Source organism: Protopterus annectens, chromosome 13.part0, assembly GCF_019279795.1.
Source record: "Protopterus annectens isolate FY-2018-M chromosome 13.part0, PAN1.0, whole genome shotgun sequence".
Classification (NCBI taxonomy): Eukaryota; Metazoa; Chordata; order Ceratodontiformes; family Protopteridae; genus Protopterus; species Protopterus annectens.
The window spans coordinates 1,216,853,223-1,216,876,995 of record NC_056747.1 but is presented as its reverse complement, the minus strand read 5'-3'; the positions used below and the strand labels follow the sequence as shown (position 1 = coordinate 1,216,876,995).

The 23,773-nt window shown below is 45.0% G+C and overlaps 1 protein-coding gene across 1 annotated transcript in view; it reads left to right on the top strand.

The window, feature by feature from the left end:
* Nucleotides 1-23,773, top strand: part of ITGB3 (integrin subunit beta 3) — a 1,138,779-nt gene that overhangs the window by 908,707 nt on the left and 206,299 nt on the right. The gene's annotated exons all lie outside the window — the stretch shown is intronic.

Sequence of the window (23,773 nt, the reverse complement as noted above, 5' to 3'; positions counted from 1 at the left end):
CAGAGGCAGAAAGCCGTGAAAGTACTGCAGTGCCAAAAGCACCACTCTCAGCTCCAGAACACTGATGTGCAACTGCAACTCTGTCTCTGACCAGGTGCCTTGGGCAGTACTTCCCTGAAATAGACCCCCACCCTATCAGGGAAGCGTCCATGGTCACCGTGGCCAATGGCGGGGGGAGAACAAATAGATGACCCATCATAAACTGTTGGCTGGTCAACCACCAGCGAAGATCCTTCTTGCAAGAGTCCGTAATCATGACTAAGGACGACATGGGACGTTGTTGGTATGACCACTGGGTGAACAGTAACCATTGGAGGATCCTCATGTGCATTCGTCCCAGAGGAATTGCTATGAGAGTAGCTGCCATGGTGCCTAGGAGTTTTAGAACGTGATGGGCTGGTACTTTTTTTCTCTGCAGAATGTCTGAGGCCTGAGTCTGTAAAGAGGTTATTCTGTCCAGGGGTAATCTTATTGTGGTGGTGGTAGTGTCTAGCACTGCTCCGATAAATGCAGATTTTTTGAAAATGACAGTGATGCCTAGCTGAGAACAGAGATTGAGAGTGTGATCCCTGGACAGAATTAGTTGATGCCTGGAAGCAGCGGTAAGGAGCCAGTTATCCAGATATGGAAACACTCGGAATCCTAGATGTCTCAAGTGAGCTGTAACTACTGCCATGCATTTGGTAAACACTCCGGGGGCTGTTGTGAATCCAAAGGGCAGTGCTCTGAATTGGTAGTGACTGGCTCCCAGCCGGAAACGCAGATGATCTCTGGATGGCCTGGCCATTTTGATGTGGTAGTATGCATCCTTGAGATCTATGGAGTACATCCAATCGCCCACTCCGAGGAATGGAAGGATAGACTGAAGCATGACCATCTGGAACTTCTCCTTCTTTACAAATGTGTTGAGTCTGCTGAGATCCAAGATGGGTCTCTAGTCCCCCGTCTTCTTTGGAACTAAATAGAATCTGGAGTAAGTTCCGGATCCTATCTGGTCTGCTGTGACTGGCTGGATGATTCTCTTTTCCTGCAGCCTCTGGATTTGTATGGCTGCTTGATCCCTGAGACTGGGTGGAACATCTGGGATTTTTGTGCTGACAGGCGGGCTTCGAAGAAATGGAATTAAGTATCCTCTGGTAACTATGCTTTGTACCCAAGAATCTGTTGTAATTCCTAGCCAGGCATTTGGATACAAAGCCAAACAACCCCTGACTGCCTCTAGAGAAGGACAGTCAGGCCTCCTCTCAGGAGCACTGGTAGGGCTTGCCAAGGAACTGCTCCTTGTCACCCTGGTTCTGTGGACCCCCTCTGCCGCCAGGGTGGCGTCTTCCTTTATTGCCCCTTCCTCTGCCCCTGGAGGAGGGTTCACTACGTGTGTTCTGGAAAGCTCCTTGGGACTTTCGGAACCACATTTTCCCACCTTTCTGCCCTTTGGGGTATGGTCTAGTAGGGGTGGAAAAATGGACTCCTACGGCAGATAGAGTCTTTCTCTCCTGCTCACACCTAGTGAGAGTCTCCTTGACTTTGTCCCCAAACAAGGAAGAGCCATCAAATGGGGTGTTGACAAAGGAAGAATTGAAGGCTTCTGCAAAGGAGCATAAGCACATTCAGGATTGTCTCCGCAGAGCTATCGCTGAACCTGCTGCTCAGCTCGATCCATCGGCTGCATAAGAAATGAGCCGCATGGACAAGTTCACAATAGAATTAAGGGTTTTAAGATGTGCTGTCACCTTCTCAGAGACAGCATCATCTGTGTTAGCCTTTAGAGTATCTCCAAGCTCTTTGAGGAGATCTCGTTGAAGACGAGTGAAATGGGTTAAATAGTTAAGCGAGCTCATGGCAAATGTCAAAGAACTAAAGATGCATTTCCAGTATCTGCCCATCGTCCTAGTGTCTCTATTAGGAGGATGGACAGAAGAAGACATTTCTGACATCTCTTTCTTGGTGGCTACCTCCACCACCATGGCATCAACGGGGACTCTCTTAGTGAGAAACGTCTTGTCTTGGGGAGAGATGATAAATTTATTAGGCCTCCGAGGGATCAGTTCCATGGAATCAGGAGACTCCCACGTCCTTCGAGCAACTAAATCCATTAGTTCGTCGAAGGGCGGAGTCACCCAGGAGATGGAGAGTTGAGACCCAAAGGCCTTCAGGAGTACCAACTCATCCTCAGTAGGGCTAATGGATTGCCAGTCAACCCTCTGCTTTAGGACTTCCAGGATATCCGCAAAGGAGATATCCTCCAAGGGGGACCATGGGGACCCTTCTGATTCCTCTAAGTCGGTGTCTGAAGTCAAAGATTCCTGAGGGGAATCTATATGCCTCCTCTTGCATAATCTCTTTCTGTGAACTTCATCAGTGGGGGCTTCTGGTGAAGTCTTAGTGGAGTAGGGGTCACCCAATGGGGTACCTGAGGATCTTGGTCTTGACGCTTGACAGGAACGTGAGGTGTAGAGACAGAACTCAGCACTTTAGGGGAGGAAGAGGAGAGACCTGATGATGTGTGTGTGTCTTAGACGACATAACCCTCCTCATGGTATTGAAGGCACCACTGCTTCGACATGAGGAAGCCACCGGTTACGAGGAAGATGGCAGCCTCGCCAGCACAGAGACAACAGGCTCCAAACCAGAGGACGGAGCTGAGCTCATCTGCACCGAAGCCCCGAGAGGAAGGGTTGGAACCGATGCATCGGTTCGACTCTCACCCCAGAGCCGATGAGAGAGTGTCAGCTCCGAGACTCTTCCAACAGAACCAAAGAAGTCAGGGTTGAAGGAGCCAAAGGCATTGGCAGGCCTTGGCTCCACAAACATCAGATCCTCCTCCTCCTCCTCCTCTGGTTCCAAAGGCCCTGCTTGGCTCGGAGGAGGAGTAGTCATAGCCAGTGGGACAGTCTCAGGCTTTGAACCCAATTGGGATGAAGCCGATAGTAATTTAGCGAATGCCGGGTTCTCTAAAAGCCTGTGCACCACCCGGTCAACATCGACATCGGAAAGAGTCCTTAACAAACAGGTTGAAGGAGATGAAGATGCCACAGATTGAAGGGTTGGAGACTTCAGAGTCTCAGAGACTGGTACCAAGACCGGGGATCGGCTCCAAGGCATCTGTTCGGTGCACAGCTCTGAAGACTGTGGAGCCGGCGACCGCGCCCTCACAGAAAGACTAGGAGCCAATTATCTGGGCTCCGAGGACACCTTCGAGGACTTCGACCCCTTCAAGGACTTGGAGGTCTGGTCAGCCTTATCCAGTAAATCTTGAAAGTCAGGCTTCAACAAGCCTCTATCAACCAACTTCCTTCGCCGTTCTACTAAGACCTTACTGCTGAAGGAGTGACAGATAGAACAATCTTCTTGGAGGTGTACAGGCCCCATACAATAAACACAATTAACGTGTCCATCTGTCATGGACATCTTCTGCCCACAATTACACTTCTTGAAGCCAGACTTCCATTTTTCCTTTTGACCCGCCATATTAGAAACAATAGAAGTTGTTAGAGCCCTGATCAACTTCGATTACAACAAATGCACAAAGAACAACAGCAATCTGCACAAACCAAACACAGATATAAAGTCCCTGCACAACCAGGATAAGAAAAGTTCAGTATTTCACACTATCTATATGTACATATGTAACAAAGGTAGCACACACACACACACACACACACACACACACACACACACACACACACACACACACACTAACTATTACTATTTGAATTCAAAGGGATAGGGTAGTAATATTAAATGCACACTTCAAACTGTATAGATAAAGAAAAAACAGCCAAAGGCCTAGAGCAAACCGCTCTGTAATTTAAATTCTAACCTGAATTAACAAACGAAGAAAAACGGCCAAAGGCCTAGAGCAAACTGCTCTATAAATAACGTGGAGTTATACTAATGAAAATAGAGACTAACTGCCTAAAACCTTATAAGAATATACACTAAGCTAAATATCCAACTTTTTGAGAAAAAATACTTGCAAAAAAAGGTCAAAGATAAAGAAATAAATTCTACTGGCCCGAGCTCTCCATAGACCTTGCGATCAGTTGCAGCGGCAAACTAGATCTGGGGTAGGACGGAGAGCATCATGGGATAGGGGCCTGGCCTCAAGCTATTCTGAAATCTTTAGCTAGTAAAGCGGCCAACTCGGAACCGATGGATTGGCTCCGAACCCACGTGTAAGAATAAACGGCGAGATTAAACAACTTCACATCAAAGGTTTTGCATCACCACTAATGCCTGTTTTAGTTAGTTTGTCAAATAGTAAGTTATGGTCAGTTAGATCAAAGGCTTTTGTGAGATCAGTGAAGACAACTCCTGTCAGATTGCCTTTGTCCATATTGGATAGGATGTCATCTGTGTGAAAGTAAAAAGTTGCTATGGTGTTACTTTCAAAGCAGAATCCATGTTGCTTCCTAGATAGAAGATGGTTCTGATATAAATAAGCAGTTATTTGGTTGTAGACTTTTTTTAGTATATTATCCAAAGTGGGAAATATTGAGATTGGATGGTATTGCAAAGCAGTAGTTGGCTTGGGCAGTTTTAGAATAGGCGTGTCTATAGCTGTTTTCCATATCTGAGTCGTAATCTTAGTTAAGAAGAGGTTGTATATGTGAATGAGAGGGTGGGAAGCAAAGTCTTTACAAAGGTTAATGAACCAAGGGGCTAGGTTATATGAGCCTGGGGAGCATCTGTTTGAATTTTATAGGACAGAGTCTTATCTTTTTGGAATGGAATAATGGAATATAAGGGGAGGAGAGTGATTGTGGGGATGGTAAATCTTCCCTAATCAGTCTGTAATTAACTGTATAAAAGGACAATTCCACCCTCTGGCCTTCTTTTATATTCTAGTCCCCTCAAACTTTCAGTTTGCCTAGTGAAATACCTCTGTACCCTGCTACATCTACCCAACTGGGTATTATTATATATGCAGATAGTAGCAACATGCCCCACAGCTAGTTGGACAATTGTTTATAAATAGGGAGGAGAACCTTTTCATCTGTACTAGTGGGTTCATATTACGTTGTCGAACTTTCAAAAGTCCGAACACCATATGGGTGAAGCCATACATTCAAACTTTCAAAAGTTCGAAAACGTCAAATAAAAAACAGAAAAAATCTACCTGATGGTTGTAAGCAGGGAGACAAGCCCCCCTGCACCCCCAAACCCAACGCTCTTTAAATATACCAACTCTGAGATTGCACTACAGTGCAGTAAAGGGAAATCTTCCCTTTCTGCACTGAATGGAAATAACCATTGAAATGTTCAAAGTTTTCCAAGTTCGAACATATGGGTTCGACAATATGGCGTTCGAACTTGTTACGGTTCGACACCGTAATATGTATCCTGTACTAGTAACAGTTCTTAGCATATTTCTAGTTTCATAGAAACATCTCCTAATTATTTACAGTAGATTCAACCCAAAATTAAATTTATTTTCTATTTTAATATTTAAGTCTCCAATAACTCCTACCACTTTCAATATATTTTTTCATTGCATATGGGCAATATGGGTTTCCATCTCCAAAATGCGTAACACTTTTTTTTTTCTTTTTTTTTTTTAAACTCCATGTAACATGAAACTCCCAGCAGTCAAGTTTATCCAAGTAAGTTTGTATTACACACTGATCCTTAACGTTAATTATTACTGAGCCCATTTTAGAATCACCAGTGTATTTACTCAGCCATTTCATATTCACCAAAGGAAAACTAGACTCAAGCATAACAAACAATACAAGCCTCTACACCAACCCCTGAGGGACTCCAGAACTGATCACCTTTTCATCAGAAGTAAGATTATCACACAACATGTAAAATAAAAATGCAGTTGATAGCTCTCTTTACTTTTACCATCACATGACGATGGTTGTCAGGAAATCATTTTGGTTAGTGCAACTGATTGCCAAAGGAATATCATCAAGATCTAAAGTGGTAATCACTCCCTTATACATAGTATTAATCATGCTAATTATTGAGTACAGCACCCTCTTTGGGATGTATCTCACCAAACATATCAAACAGTTAGAAAGACCCCAAAGGTCATAGCCCTAAAGTCCATGCACTACCAAGAGAGGCTGGACATTAATTTCCTTTATTCAGTGTGTTACACACTGAATCAGGGGAAATCTCTGTCTCATTTAATGGACCATTAGAGACTTGATTGCTCTGGACCTCCTGTATCTGTGCAAGTCCAATGTCACCACCAGTACTAGAACCGTGACCTAAATCTCCACCAACAGATAAATAAAATACAGTTGATGGCTGGGCTTATAACTCAGTGCCTCCCAAAGCTCTGGAATAAACTTCCCTGGATGTTATTAAGTGGTGCAACCCACTAGCTTCCTTTAAACACAACCTAGATGACCTGATGGATATCAACAAATTTTATTCCAGGACTGAATGGTATAGCCCTTCTGGAGAAAGGATGCGTGGCCTCAAAGTGGGTATTTGCAAGGTGTGAATAGTCATAGAACTCCGTGGCCTTGGAATGTCTATGTAGTGTGTGTGTGTGTGTGTGTGTGTGTGTGTGTGTGTGTGTGTGTGTGTGTGTGTGTGTGTGTGTGTGTGTGTAATATTTATGGATCTGTTTAAATGTGTCAGCATGTGTGTGTGTAATATTTATGGATCTGTTTAAATATCTCAGCGTGCAGAAAAATCAGCAATCAGTACTTTGACTTTTGCACATCAACACTCAAATGAATCAAATAATAAAATATCTTGACATTCCACCTATCAAAAAAGGATAGCAAATGCTCTCTTTTTCTGATCAGCAAATCAAAAAAATAACTAACCATTACACCAAACTGTTAGGGAAAGTTTTTTTTTTCATAAGTTAATGTATAGGTTGGGTTTAGGGGCAGGAACAGGGTTAGGGTTAGCACACATAAGGTTAGGTAGGGGGGCTTCACTCATTGAGTTGACTGACTCTTCATGACTTTATTGGCATTCTTTGTGTTTTATGAATATGTCTATTTTTTTTGCCATTTTATAACGCAGGATGTGTAAACAAAGTGCAGTTGTAGTCACCTAGACCAAATTTAATTTTAATTTATTTTTTAACTGGTAAGTAAACTGATCCTCACACCATTTTCAACCATAGACTAGGCTACAAGGGCAAAGGTAAATACAGTACATAAAAGCAGTTTGCAGCATATCTAATCATGTAGCATGTTTTTAGAAGTGAGAGAAAGCCAGAGTATCTACTTAAAACCCACACTGGCATGGGGAGAACATGCAGTCTCCACACACATGCTCATGCATACCTCTCAACTGTCCAGATTTTTGCTTCATATTTTTAGTCTGTTCTTCATAACATTTGTGGTTTTCTGGCAAATCAATAGAATGATTTGATTACTAAAGTCACCAAATTATGTCATACATTTGAGTTTCATAATTTAAATCCTTCAGAAAATGTATGTTAACACAAATCGTGTTAATTTAGCAACTTTCTAAGTTTATAAAAGCAATATTTAAAATCTGTCCCAATTTTTGGACCTTTGTGCCCCCATTTTGTCAGGCTTTGTCCAGATTTCATGCACAAAGAGGTTGAGAGGTATGGTGTGCACACAAACAAACACACATGCACACACACACACACACACACACACACACACACACACACACACACACACACACACAAACACATATACAAACAGTCCCCAGGATTCATGAATCTTGGCGCAAGGACGGCGTTAGCCTTGCGCCGACCATGCGGCGTAGAGATGGCGCAGCAGCACCACATAAATATTAATGAAGGCACGCTGCCGTAATGGCCACGTGCATAGGAAATGTGTAGGAGTGCAGGGGGCGTGTCCAAGCGCTGCACAGAGGCATGAACATGTCGGCTGCATACGCTCAACCTAAAATGCTGACTAGTACAGCCTGCCTCTAATAGTAATCACACATGTCAGTGTCTGTGGATACTGAAATGTATGTAAAGCATACAAGACATCATTGCGAATACCACAATAAGAAGTAAACACAAAGGCATGTAGCTGAATATTGAGTCCCCGTCCCTCGAACAAAGATATTTAAAACCCCATGCCCGTATTCCATTGTAGTGTCGCTAGTTATACCAAGTGGAAGCGACACGCATCATGTTAGCGTGCCTAGCCCAATGGTTTGGGTTACAACCTGTCCTACATTGTGAGGAACAGTCCCCCTCTAGGCAGGTGTGTCCATACCAAAACCATAATAAATGAGAAATGTCCTGCGATAGTAGGACATAATTATGCCCCATATGTTATGTAATAGTCCCATGCAGTACGTATGTCCATATATAAAATACCTATATGTTACAAGAAACAGAATAAGCAAGTAAATGAAACAGAATAAGCAATACACATGTACAGAAACGTTACTGGCACATACCCACATAATGGTCTGGCCCATACATGGGTCGAGATAGGGGAGATGTTTGTTGTTCGGAATAATACTGAACACCTACCTCGACCCATGTTAAAACCCATTCCTAGATTGTTTTTTTGACTTCGACATTCCTGTTTTAGAACTTCCGTGTTCGACGATAGTACAGTCGACAGAGTGCGGTTCGAAATTTTGATAGTAAACCTATATATATATATATATATATATGTATATATATATATATATATATATATATATAAAACAGCAATATATGAATATACATGTATGAATACATATGCAGATATGTCTGTATATATTCATGTAAATAGATATATATGTTACAGTAAATATACACATGTATATACCTAGGTTATGTTACAGCAGTTACGGGTAACATGTTTAGACCGGGTATATGTTGATGGGAGGTCCACTCAACAAATGTCTACCTACCACCCCCCCAGCTAGGCTGGTGAGACATACAGACACGCAATAAAGGTAAATACAACACTGCTTCCCAGTCCACTGGCAGGAAACTACTAGTGGGAGGATCTACAAGGTCTACACTTGAAACATGGACAGCGACTTCCCTTGTGGGACACCAAAAATTTGGTACTTCCAACCAATGGGGGAACACAATTACGACCAGGATGTAGCTGTACACGGAACAGTAGGTTGTGCAAGCCTGATAACACATGGGTTGACACAACATACGACATGTGTCCCAACACTGGGAGAGTGGGCAGTGTTTAGGGGTGTGTTCATATCCCACCTGCTTCCACCTGCGCCTACAGTAAGGATGAGTGCTGTAGAGTAGTGGCAGGTGGGGGAACTATGGGTATGCGATTATGGGGCTAGGCGTGCAGATGTTGGCTGGCAGACACATATTAGGACCGCCCCTTGGGTGTAAGTAATATTCCGATGTGGGTATAGCAGGTGCACATACCTCCCAAACTGTAAGAGCACATCTACTGGACAGTCCGTAAACCATTGCGGGAACACATAGAGACCATATCATTGAACTGTCCCCGATTACCAGGGACATCTGTGATTACAAATCAGAATCTTAACACAGTCCCAAATAAACCATCCTAGAACTAGTGATATTAGGAGGAAAGGTGGCGGAATACACATAATGAATAATGACAACATGTAAGAGTCATAAACAGCATGCACCTCAGACAATGTGTATGAATACATATGTGCTCTGTGTCCATCAGTATGTCAGATTAATAGCACCATCTTTCTAAATGTGTCCCTGAGGTCGTTATGCAGTGTCCCTGATTCAGTGTTTATTCTTCCCCATTCATATGAGAGGTCTGCTAGTGAGAGAAAGCACATGTTCCGCTGACTACCTTAGAAAGTTGATAGAATAATAGGTTTGGGGTTACCACCTGTCCACCTTTGCAAGGGACACTCCCCTTTGGCCAGTTGTGTCCTGCATAATAACTGTAATTAAGGCAAATGTCCTGTGATTTAGGGCAAAGACTACCTATATTGTCTGTAGTAGTAGCATAAAACAATTATGTTCCTCTGAATGTTATAGGTAACAGTATAAGCAACTATAATGCTACAAGAGTAACCTTTTATTTAGGCAAAACAGTGAAGTACTCCCCTTTCTACTGGCTGTGGGTGTGTTGCCTGCAAAGTCTGACATCTCTACATACAGGTCCTAAAGGGTTGCTACCTTTCCAAATGGCCAGAGTGGGACATGTTCTGTAGAAATGTCAGACATTCCAGGACTAAACATACCTACAACCTTGCATTGTACAGGATTACACTTATTTGCACAAATAAAAACTTAATCTAGTTGCATTTGAATTGCTTATACTACTTCACATAACATATAGCAGTGTCATATATAAAATAACTGTTGTATGCAGGTATTAATGAAATGTAGAATATAATAATGTCCTGTAATCTGGACATGTGCTAATGTCTTGATTATTTTTGCAGTGTCCCTCGCAAAGTGGGACAGGTGGTAACCCTAAAGTCCTACCTTGGCCAATTGAGAAGGTGGCAAACCTATTATAGGTATGCGGTAGCATGACACGTCTGACGGATATGGCTACCACAACCCAACTACTTGTTTGTAATGCAGGGTCTCAGTTCCCATGTATCAGCCAGACGGGAGCAGAGTGTATGCAGAACACACAAATATGATTAATTCACTGGACAGGCTGCTGATTACGTACAGTCGAACGCCATGCTGTCGCCTAATGGGCAGCCATTCCCAATACTGTAGTCATGTAGTTCGATGTGATAGGCATTACAAGGTGGGAGCAGATTGTAAGAGGAACACACAATTATGAATGATTCACCGGACAGGCTGCTGATTCCGTACAGTCAAACGCCATGCCGTCGCCTAATAGGCAGCTGTTCCCGATACTGTATTCATGTATTCTGATGTAATAGGCATCACAAGGTGGGAGCATATTGTATGAAGTGCACACAAATATGATTGTATCACTGGACAGGTCGTTGATTCCTTACAGTTGAACGCGATGCCGTCGCCTAATGGGTGGCCAATCCTGATACTGGAGTCATGTAGTACGATGTAATAAGCATCACAAGGTAATATTGTGGTCCTCGCTCACACCCAGGGGTGTGAGTGACAGATGCAAGCACCAATGTCGGTGCATTAGCAAGTGCGGGATTGAGCGGGTGTAATTGTGTTTGGCTACCAGTATGCGAGTATTGCATTGGTTAAGCAATGTAGAGGCTAATCGAGCTTAAGAGGCTGTAACCAGAGGATATCATACAGCGCAGTCATTCAACAGTATAGGAATGTATCCCATCATGTAGATGTACATGTGAGTGTTTATGTCCAGCATATAGGTACATACATATATAAAGATGTATCAGGGACATACCATGTGGCAACAAAGCATTACAAACGAATGAAACAGGAAACACCAGCGACGACTGTATTATGTAGTGGTATTGCTCTATGTGATCACAAGACTCCCTCAGACAGACATGTGTCAGTCATACAATCAAATAGTTGTACATTGGCCGTGTACATCACTCTGTGCATGTAATGTACATTAACACAACAGTACCTGTCCAATCATTATGAGTGAACAGTACTCCTGCAATGTGCTGTGTGCAACATCATCATCATGATAAAGGTAAATGGGGTTATCATAGAGGGACCGGAAGTGTTTTGTGTACAATGGGGTCGTCCTCCTCACATGTACCTGGACCATGTAGGAGTGATGTGCATACCAGGACCGTGTGCCTGAGGGACAGTGGTGAGGATAACAGTAGTATGTTATGATGCATATTACAAGGGTTTCATGTGTCCAGTGGGCATGTGTGTGTAATGGACAGCTATGTATAGGACAGATGGTATCCTAGGAGCTGAATGGCCTTATGTGTCCGTAGGTGAGGGTCAGATGTTGGAGAAGCAGTGTAGGTATGGCTGTGGAGGATATGTAGGAGCACAGAAATTACAGCATACAGGGTTGGTATATGACACATGTGTGTGGGGGATACACTCTGGATGGAGATGGGTCTTCGGCATTCAAAGCCCATGAGAACAGTGGGATGGAGGTCCCCAGCCATGGGCAACTACCACTGCACCTACACAGCTGTAAAGGAGGCAGTGCTGGGGGCTGTCCAGGAGGGGCAGCATCACCCTGTAAATGTGACACTCCACCCTTGAACTGGTGTGTCTGGCTTCGTAACCCCTTAGGGAGCCACCAACGCAACATGTCCGGGACCGCGTGACAGCAGATATGTACCTATCTAGTCCTGCTCCCAAGGGGGACATGCTCCATCCTCAGTGGTGGTACCTCCAGAAGGTGGTGCAGAGCCAACAGAGGTTTATGTTAATGGCTGGGCCCCAGATGTGTTAGTGCCCGGTGCCATGGTCAGCTGAAGTGGGACAGGAGGATTTGCCGAGACCTACCAAACCATTCAGCCTATGGTGTTGCGTTCTAAACCCACATATGGCTTAGTGATAGACAACAGCATACAGGATTACCTACAACAGTATGCATAGATATCACCAGCAACCCAACACAACAGATGGTATACATTTGCAGAGGGAGCACAACACATGCATATATACTGCATGGCAACTGTACAATGTGTAGTAGACGTGTGACCGCAGCTATGAATAGTTGCCCATCATTGGCTTGTCACTGGGAATCCCACATGGTGTCAGTCATACCACTGTCTCATGTGACACATGTCCAGTCAGGGATGCGATGGCAGTAATACATCCTTGTCATCATGTACTGTCTGCAATCCTCACACCATGCTTCTGCTGTGCACAGAAGTGTGTTCAGTGTGTAACACAGGAAACAAATGGTTGCACACACTGACCTGTTCACAGATGGCCCTACAGATGGGGTTCCCTCATGAACAGAGTACTGTCATATCTGTATTTTAACAAGCAGAATAGCCATTACCACACACATGTTAAACAGGCAGTAGTCTCAATGCAGCATAGCTACACTTACATGCTGTAGTTGTGTGGCACATCACCCTCCTGTCATTAGGCTATTTCCCACTGTGGAAAATGATTGAGGTACATCCAGATATCATCTGCGATGCCATGTCAGAACACCACATCCAGGTACCACTCAGAGCAACTGTCATGGCCAGATAATAACATGTTTCCCTAGATAGTGTACTGTGTTTATCATGTGGATGGCTATGAGAACACCATCACAGCTGTACCACATGCAATCAGCTAGAGGAGGACTGCAATAGGTGCAGAGGCCATCACCTGACGATTTCCATCTGTTACATTATACATGCTGCTGATGTGCAGGTGTACACCTTCACATCCACCAGAGAGTGTGTATGCGGGACAGGCAATGTACACCAGGGAAGGGCTTGGAGACTTAACCATAAGCATCATCTGCCACATGCTGAATAGTATAGGGGCAAACCCCTGACTACTCATTACTATTACATGTGCATGACGTTACTACATGTGCCACAGAGGCGACATGTTGCAGTGCTGTAAGAACATGTGTGTAGGTGAGTGAGTGCCATCTGCAACAGATATAGTAGACATACATTAGGTGTGGCACACATCAGTCCATGTGAATAGATGCCATTGTCACCACAATCACACTCTAATGGACATGCATTGACACCTTTGCCAGGGCAGCAAATACACAATGTAACTACTTAGTTTGCCACACTGCAGTAATGCACAGGACCACATGCACCACAGGGGATATCTGGAGGTTCTATGGGCTAAGGCATGTGAAAGTGCTTGAAAACTGTTGGTATGCCAACGAGGTTTATACTGGGAGTGACTGTGGTTGGGAGCATCACAGCTTGCACGCAGACACAGGGTGCCAGTGCTGTCATGCAGGTATGCATTGCTCCATGGGTGTGTAGTGTTTGGCTGTGCAAGATGGCTTTACAAGGCTGGGTGAGGGGTAATCCTTGCCATCGCGTCACCCGACAGTGGTGTGCAGTGCAGGGGTGTAGTGTCTGCAGTGTCCCACACAGACGGGTACTGCATTATCTGGCCTGACATCCTGGTTACCAATGTATAGGGCCATAGCTTTGCAATGCATGCCATGCCTGCGTTTGATAGTCCTTCACATGGACATTGCCTGGGATGCGCATGTCCGACAATACTGTACAGTGACTTGTACAGGTGTACCTGGTTTGGCAGACACATGTAGTGTACACAGCCTGTTACACCCCGATATGCCAATACTGGCCTGGTGTGGCGAAACCTGCTTATAGTGAGCAGGTCAGCCCTGCACCTGCATGGATAGAATGGACAGGTATTCCATTGTGTCAGTGGCATGGGTCCATACAGGGCACATGTGTACAGCATTGTCTGGCTTTAGTGGATCACATATGATGGCACCACATATGTTACAGCCATTCAGTGTGGAACATAGTGAAGGCACAATGTCCGCATATATGTGCCTATTGTACTGCTGTACAGGGTGCCATGTCCTCTGCAGGCCACTGCAGTCACACCAAGCCTACTATCTGTCCTCAATGTGCATGTTACTAGCAACATAGTGGGATATCCTAGGCAAGGTTGTATGTGCATGGCACATGGGTGCGGGACATATACTGGGTACTAGTAGGGCTGCATACTTAGTTCATCAGCCCTTTTGCCAGATGTATGGGTATGGCTTGCCAACACAGTGCCGTGGCTGACTGACAGCTGTACTACTCGTGAGGTGGCCAATGTGTCATAAGATGGATACTATATAGGAAAACTACAAAACCCGCTCCCAAACATGTCCAATGGTAAGACAATCGCGGCCATCTCTACACAGGCTCTGACAGACAAACACACACTTGCCATGTCCTATATACAAACCCCGACCATATCACACTGCAACAACATGCGTTTAGGCGAATACTACAAAGCAGTGTACTTGTCTTACGCAGGCAGACACACACACACACACACACACACACACACACACACACACACACACACACACAGTTGGCATGTCTGGGATTAGAACACTGACCTAACTACTTTACTACAGTATAGCATTACGCAGTTACAGAATGCGCTACTGAGATTGCTGGGACACAGCACTCCCAGAGGTGTATTTGTAGATGGGTGACATCATCGGCCTTGCTAATGGAGGGTATAAAAAAAGGTATGGAGTATGAGTGATATAAAAGCATTACTCAGTCCTCAGGGATACACGCACACACACACACACACACACACACACACACACACACACACACACACCAAGTGTGGGACTAGAACACCAACCTAACTACTTTATTACACTACAGCATTATGCAGTTACAGAACGCGCTACCGAGATTACTGGGACACAGCACTCCCAGAAGTGTATTTGTAGATGGGTGACATCATTGGCCTTGCTAATGGTGGGTATAAAAAATGTATGGAGTATGAGTGATATAAAAGCATTACTCAGTCCTCAGGGATACACGCACACACACACACACACACACACACACACACACACACACACACACACACACACCAAGTGTGGGACTAGAACACCGAACTAACTACTTTACTACACTACAGCATTATGCAGTTACAGAACATGCTACCGAGATTACTGGGACACAGAACTCCCAGAGGTGTATTTGTAGATGGGTGACATCATCGGCCTTGCTAACGGTGGGTATAAGAAATGGATGGAGTGTGAACAGTATAAAGGTATTAGTCAGTCCTCAGGCAAACGGGGAGACACACACGGCAAGTGTGGGACTAGAAGACTGACCTAACTACTTTATTACACCACACCATTACGCAGTTACAGAACACGCTACCGAGATTACTGCGACACAGCTCTCCCAGAGGTATATTTGTAGATGGGTGACATCAGACACCTTGCTAATGGTGGGTATAAGAAATGTATGGAGTGTGGGCAGTCTCAAAGCAATTTAGAGTCCACTGGCAAATGGGGATAGACTTACACATACACACACACGCCAGTGGCGGGTACGGAACACCTTCCTATTTATAGATTGCTATTACAGTACTACATACTTACGAATCGCGTCACACAGACTACACATGTCAAGGCTGTCGTTATGACCATCTGAGAATGTGAACATCAACAGGGATGTTGGCAGTTAACATGTACATACCTGTAAACTTGTGTGTTTAAATTAGAATCCATCCTGACCTGGAGTATACCCATCTGTGAAATGGACGACTACTACCACTATACAGGGTTACAATGGCCATGCCCATACACAGAGGCACATTACCGACACAAGGTGTCACTGGACATGCTCACACACTTAGTAGGCTGTTCGGAATGCACTATGTGTCCATCTACACAAGGATATACTGGGCATTCTCATACAGTTAGTAGCACAGGGGGCATGCTCACACACTTAGTAGCACAGGGCTGGTCAGAATGCACTACTATGTGTCCATCTACACAAGGATATACTGGGCATGCTTATACTTCTAGTAGCACAGGGCTGACTGGGATGCACTCTGATGCTAAACACGGAGGGCCACAATGGCCATGCTATTACAGGTAGACATAAAGAACACATTGTAATGGGCTCTGGTTTTAGTAGTTGTCATTGTTAGTGGGAACGCTGCTCTACATATATTTGATACCGGTCTTTTACACAACATCAGCTGTCATTCTGGGATGACATGGCTGACAGTAGGCAGGCCTCTGTCACATATCACATGCATCCATGATACAAGGGAGTGTGGATATTACCCAAGTCGCATCCGCCCACACAGTGCCATTCCAAAGCAAATGTCCTAAACACAGGTTAACTCCCATGCACCTACAGGACAACTGCATTGTTTTCTTATGCTAACCAGTGCTAGATGTGTAGCGTCCATATTCACAGCTGGTCACTGTAGATCCAACAATGGGGAGTACTGACATCTGTACAGTGAGGAACACTTGGCTGATGTCTCTGTAGTGCACAATAACACTACCACCATATACCTCAGAACCTAGCACTACCACCATATACCTCAGAACCAGACATGTGGGCCATAACACAGGTACGGACCGCTCCAGGTGGTGTACCCACATACATAAAGGCCACTCACATGTACTGACTGGTCCCCCCATGAAAGGCATCACAGATGAGCCATGTGCAGGGCACAGTGTTGCATGCTGCATTCTAGGATATAAACTGCAGACACCACCATGCCCTCAGACCACCAACAAGCAACCATACATGTTGTATGACATAGAAGAGTACACCACCATGTGACCCTTGACCTGTGTACTGTACTAAGCTCTACATCAACATGTACTGACACAGTTACATCATATGTTATGCAATGCAATGATACCACTGTCTGTGACCAGGTCAGCTGTACACATACCAGGGGCCCTTGGTACTTTCCACCATTAGCAGATGACTGTTGCTGTACACCAGTACACACCCTCATGTATGGATATGACATACATGTACCTGCCCTGGGAATGTACATGCCACACACACAACATACCTGTAAATAGCATAGCTGTTGTAGTCCTTTGTGCAAACAGGTGGCTACAGCCATTACACACATGCACATGGAATGTAGGTCAATGGCTGCTGAATGCTAACAGTACATAACGTGTGATATCAATGTTGACAGAGGTAACATCTCTTTGTACTGGTCACCCATCATATCATACAACAGTCCATGTGTCATGTATGTCATTACACATATCCACCAATTGCAGTGCCTACAAACATGACCAGATGCCAGGATTGTAGGACCTACACATCTGTACACATAGTGTTGTGCGTTCAGATAACATGCGTGTGCAGTTGCTGTTGTATGCAGGTGGCATGTATCCAAGTACATCATGCAGCTGCAATGCAGCCTCAACATTGCCAACTGTATATGGTGATATGCTGAATGTACAGAAAGATGTACCACAGGTATGGACAGATGTGTTGAAATAACTAAGTGGTGGGGCATCTTTGCAGATGGATGTTTGCTGTGGACAGCTCACAGGTGTGTCACAAGCAGTCCTACAATACCCTGTGTAACCAGTAAGCAATGGTTTAGTTAATTGAAAAACATAACACACAACTTAGACAGCGGTCAGGGTGACAGAGAAGGTAAATCACTTGACACCTGTTGATAGATATAACGTCCCTAGTGCATATATCAGCACTGTTGCCACAGGAAGCATCAGTACAGTTTGTAACACGTGCAATACTGCTGTGCATCTGACATACATAACATGAGCTAGGCAAGTCTGAGATTCACAGTACTGGCATGTGTGGTTTCGTGTGTGTCCATATATGTCACACATTGTGGGGAATACATCTCAGTTGTTACTCACTCTCCTGTACACTAGTGTACACATCTGTACAGACTGCAATGTAGAAAGCAGGACATAGGCAGGAGTGTGTATCTCACACATGTGAGGTATCTGTATGTGCATGACATAGGTGTATTAATTACTGAATGCCACAGTGTGTGTATGTAGGGCTGACTGGTCCCTGGGGTGAGGATATATGTTACCATACTGAACTGATAAGACCCCTCCCACCATCCAGGTGATGCATTCTACTGTCCGTGTTGATGTCCCCGATCTTAGGCCGTACTGACTACCTGTACATGTGTATTCTCTGTGGTGCGTCATGTAGGTGCACAGTACTGTAATGATGACTTGCACATAGGCAGGGGTCCTCATCCCACCAGTAGCAACTGTGTGCGAGTGTGTGTTACTGTGTCGGTGAAGCCGTGAGTGTGTGTGTGTGTGTGTGTTACTGTATCACTGAATACATGTGTGTCAATGCCTGAGTGTCTGGGGGCAGTTGTGTGTTGGCATCTTGCCATAGGAATGTGTATTACTGATTCCCAATGAGGCATCACACTTCCCACTGGCCTCTACCCTTGTAATCAGCTAGACCACTCTTACCTCACCACTCCATGTAGCTGTACCTGTGATGTCACCCTTTATGGATGTCATGTCTGTGGCCACAGTAGCTTAATACACAGCTATCATGCTCTTGGAATGGGAGATGTGTTTGTAACATGGGACATTCTCACTGGTATGTGGCAGCTACATGGTGCATGCTGGTATATTCATACATACCTGTGAGTAGTCCACATTGACATATGGGACACTAATTGCAAACACTGACATCCTCCGGCACGTGCAATTAGACCTGAAGAAGGACAGCAGAACATCATGACCAACATGCAGTTACTGTTGTTACTCAAGACACATACTGTTAACAGTATTGTACACCTGTACTACATGGTATATCTGCTGCCTGTCAACAGTCCTCAACATTTGTAAACTACACATATCATCCTAGTCTGTTCACCCTGTGCATCAGACCATATGAGCATGTCCCTGCACTGATGGTGTGGATGTCAGGGATGCGGCACAGACATCATCATATGCATAGGGTGTTAATGTTTGCCGGAGGCCTAGGCTGTTGTTAAACAAGACACATACTGTTATCAGTATTGTACACCTGTACTACATGGTATATCTGCTGCCTGTCAACAGTTCTCAACATTTGTAAACTACATGTATCATCCTAGTCTGTTCACCCTGTGCATCAGACCATATGAGCATGTCCCTGCACCGATGGTGTGGATGTCAGGGATGCGGCACAGGCATCATCATATGCACAAGGTGTTAATGTTTGCCAGAGGCCTAGACTACACCATTAGATGACATCATGTGTGTGTGGGTTTGGGCCTTTGATCTAATTGGGCATGTGTGGATGTTATGTATGTGTGTGTTGCGGTGCCGTACATATGTGTCCAGTGTGTGCGTGTATGTATGCACACAGTTCTCCCATGTGTCTGGCCTACACAGGGGTATTATTGACAGCTGCAGACTGTAAAGGCGAGGTTTTACAGTTCACAGTGTCTGGCCACGGACATGTGACCTCTGCCTGCCAGGGGTTGCACAGGCACTACCAGACAGAGGTGCAGATTGGGTACTGTCTGATGTCACTTGTCCACTGGAACCGTGTCCCTGTTGGGACCATCCTGGGCCATGTGCACGTGGCCTGCTGTGTTGTGGGTTGGACAGCACAGCACCAGATGCACTGCTGCTGCTGCTACCGCCACTATGGGAGCGGGCATGTGAGGTAGCTCATACACATAGACCTGACACAGGTGATGTAGCAGGCCTACGTCCACGTGCCCAACACCTCACTCCTGCCAGATGTTCCAACACAGCCAGCTCACGGATTGTCATGCCATGGTCAAGGACTCCAACCATGTCACCCAACCATCTATCCAAAGCATCAGCAATCTGCTGTTGAGCATTTACCATTGCCTGGATGTTGTTGTTTAAAGAACGGACAGCAGCCCTCTGTAGCCTCTGATCATCTCTGTTGCACCATTCAGCACATGCCTGTGCCACCATTACAGCCTGAAACATACATCTGGTGACACCAGCTGCTGTGCTGTGTCATGCAGGAGCATGTTGGCCAGAGGTCCTCCTACGAGCAGCACTGGCCACGTGCCTGTGTTGGGCACCACAAGTAGTTTGGCTGATGCCATGGTGTGCAGGCACACCTTCCATAGCCTTCACACTTTCCTGTTCCAAGCTACCATGCGCCAACTGTCCTTCCTCTATGGCCACTGGTGAAGGGGTATGTGCAGGTATGGGATATGTGTGCAGGGATGAGCTGGATGTAGATGGAATGGCAACCAATGGCACAGTTTCAGCCCCTGACAACTTTGCCTGTGTCCCAATCATACATTCATCATCACTGCTAGAGTCTGTGGGGACACTAACATCAGATGTACCGCAGGAGGGCAATGCACCTACATCACCTGTGAGGGCAGACAAGAACTCTACATTACAATCTATACAATAGACACACACACAGACACACACGCATGTGATATGACAGAAGGCATGCAACATGCATGTGATACAGCAGACGGCATGCAGCGCAGACGATAATAGTGGTAGTTATCATACATCCCTGAGTTGCACACAACAGCATGCATGTGTCATAGCAGACGGCATGCAAATTACACAATCATAGTAGTAGTTAGCATACATCCCTGTGTTACACCATGTGAATCAGCACAGGTTAACAGTACACCTGCCTGATGTGTGGCATATAACCTTGATATTCACATGTAGTATGACATGTGATCTGCTGACATGTGCAGTGACATGCATACATGTTTAACACAATAGTGTCCAGTCAAATATACAGTGGGGCAATGGTGTACCAATTCAGTGTTGTCTGTCTGCCCTACAGATATACTGCACATTTACCTGATGTGCATGGCCATTGCAGGGAATCATGAGGCGTCCCTAGTGCTATACAGTGTGAGTTACAGACAGGGTTCATAGCCATGACTGTGTTCAGATACAATACATATATACTGTGGAATGTGACCCACGTCGCTGAGGTGTATACACACTAAACCATGATGTGAAAGTTGTGACACAGGTCATTGATGGGTATACGGATGACACCCCTGTACATCTGCAACCATATTGCTGCAACCTGGCAACTGTGGCCAGACATGGCGAAAACGTCAGTACACCATGTCCCACATGACATCTGTGTACCACACACACAAGAGGAGCTAGTATGACATTTATGTCCAACACCAGCAACGGGAATGTACTGTATCTTTGGCCTGATGTGAATACTGTACAAGTGACTGCTGTCATGTCGCAACACCCTCAAGATGTTTAACACATCTTATGTGGTGGATTGATGTTAAGCCCTACACAAGATGTGCACAGGCCTGTAGGATGTCTAGTGTTCCACATCTACAATATGACCATTATACAAAGGCCATGGTTGAACCATGTGTAGCCATTGTACGACAGGGTGCACACACAAGCACAACATGTCTACTGTGTGTGTTGCTCCATGTCTCTGGCCATCCTCCATGGCCATGTGTGTACATGTGTTGTCCAAATTGTTGTGATGGGCATCTATTTCACATGTCTGTGTTGTCCCATATGACATATATGCTCCACTGAGAACAGGGTTATGCAGATAAAGGGTGGTATGTGGGATATGTTTTCAGGTTAGGTAGGCAGTGTAGCAGCAAGGCCAATAGATGTCATGGACATGTCAAGATAGCACATCACATTGTGTGACATTCATAGCAGGGCTATGATCCACACTGGTGAAACCTGTGTGCTGGCCGTACTCCAGCCCACTGTGTAGTACTGTTTGTATTCACCACATGTGTAGATCAGATCTGTAGTACATCCCTAAAGTGAACAACACCTCCACCATTGTATGCACAGCTGTCAACACGTCTGGCAATAAAGTTTGTGAGGATTCATGTCAGTGAGATGATTCACATAGTTTACAAGTGTTGCACATGGGTAGTCATTGTGATGCATTGCAGATCCGACCTATTTATTGTGACAGGACCATACATTATGTGTACATGTTGTAAATGGCCACATGGCAGATAGATTTGTGCATTACGGCTCCTGATAAATAATAACACTCTCACCTGAAACAGGCTGCTGTCACAGCGGAACACCAGAGGTACCTAAATAGGAGTAACACAGCAGTATGAGCATAATCCATCCCTGTATAAAGGCTACAGGGTGTAATGTGCATAACACATACACCAGTACATTAGACTATACTATGGTGTATGCACATGTGTGCATACATAGAGTAGCATACTATAGTATGCAGCATGTGTGTATACATGCCTTGCATATGATGTTACATTACATATTGTACAGTGACACATGCAACTATATAGAATATAGTTGTTATAGGTACAGTACTGACCTACCAGGCAACTCCAGGCTCAGTGGTTGAGAGACACCCACCTCTACAATATCGGCTAAGGCTTGTGGATGTGGTTCTGCAGGTGTCCCCAGGTTGGCCAGTAGCTCCTCAATACGTGTGAGCGGGGGCTGGGTTGGTGGTCCACCACCTGTTGCACCTTGTTCCCTGGCGATTGCATTCACACGCTGTTTCGCCCATCTAATGAGGTCTGTACAGTGTCTGAGCACCTGCTGGTATGTGCGGTTGTGGCCACCCACATCATTAACCCTCCTGCGAAGTTCCATCCACAGGGCATCTCGCTGTTGTGCATCCTGTGGCACATGGCTGAACAGGATATTGTGATTGTCAAGTAGGTATGGGATGAGGGCCTCATTCTCCAAGCGTGTAAAAGGGGGAAGTCTTGCACGTGGCATACCTGGAAGACATAATGATGGAGACAGGTCACAGTAACTCACAGAGACATACAGAGCTACAGCTGAACATACATGTGTATTGCATTAATTAAGTTTAAATAGTTGTATTTGCAAACCTACATGACACTGACGTGTTTGTGTCACACACATGTGACACTCAATGTTGAGTGGATATTATCACCATATATGTGTGTGTGTCACCTGATTACATTGCTCATACTCCATATGGTTGCTGTCTTGATGTGGGCATGTCTGTTTGCCTGTACTGGTGTTCCTACCTATCAGCACATGGCTGGATGTGTCCACATTAATGCAGTCAACCTTGATGCAGTGTATATGTCACATATAAGGACTTACACTGCCTTAACAGACATGACCTGTGACCCTGCAGACATGCTCACATAAGGTTTTACATGTATGTGTTCTGCCATATACATCTACATGGCACTGTACAGCGAGCGATTCAACATCCTGCCATGTATCACCTGTGTTGCACATGTGATACACATGGGACACTGGCTAGCCGGATGGTATATGCAGGGATGAATATGTACTATAGCATGTACAGTCAAAGTCAACTAGTGGGCTATATGCCATGAGCCATGTATGAATCTAGGATGAATGGTTACCTGGCAGTAGCCGACAGGTGGGTCTGTGGGGCCAGGTGGAGCAGTGCCACATTACTGATCCACAGGGTTAATGATACATATACCATGCATTACCATGCAGTCATCACACCATGTATGAGAGGAGAGCGATGTGCAGCTTTGACAGACATGAATGCATAGTATGGCAGGACTATGTCAAGTGTA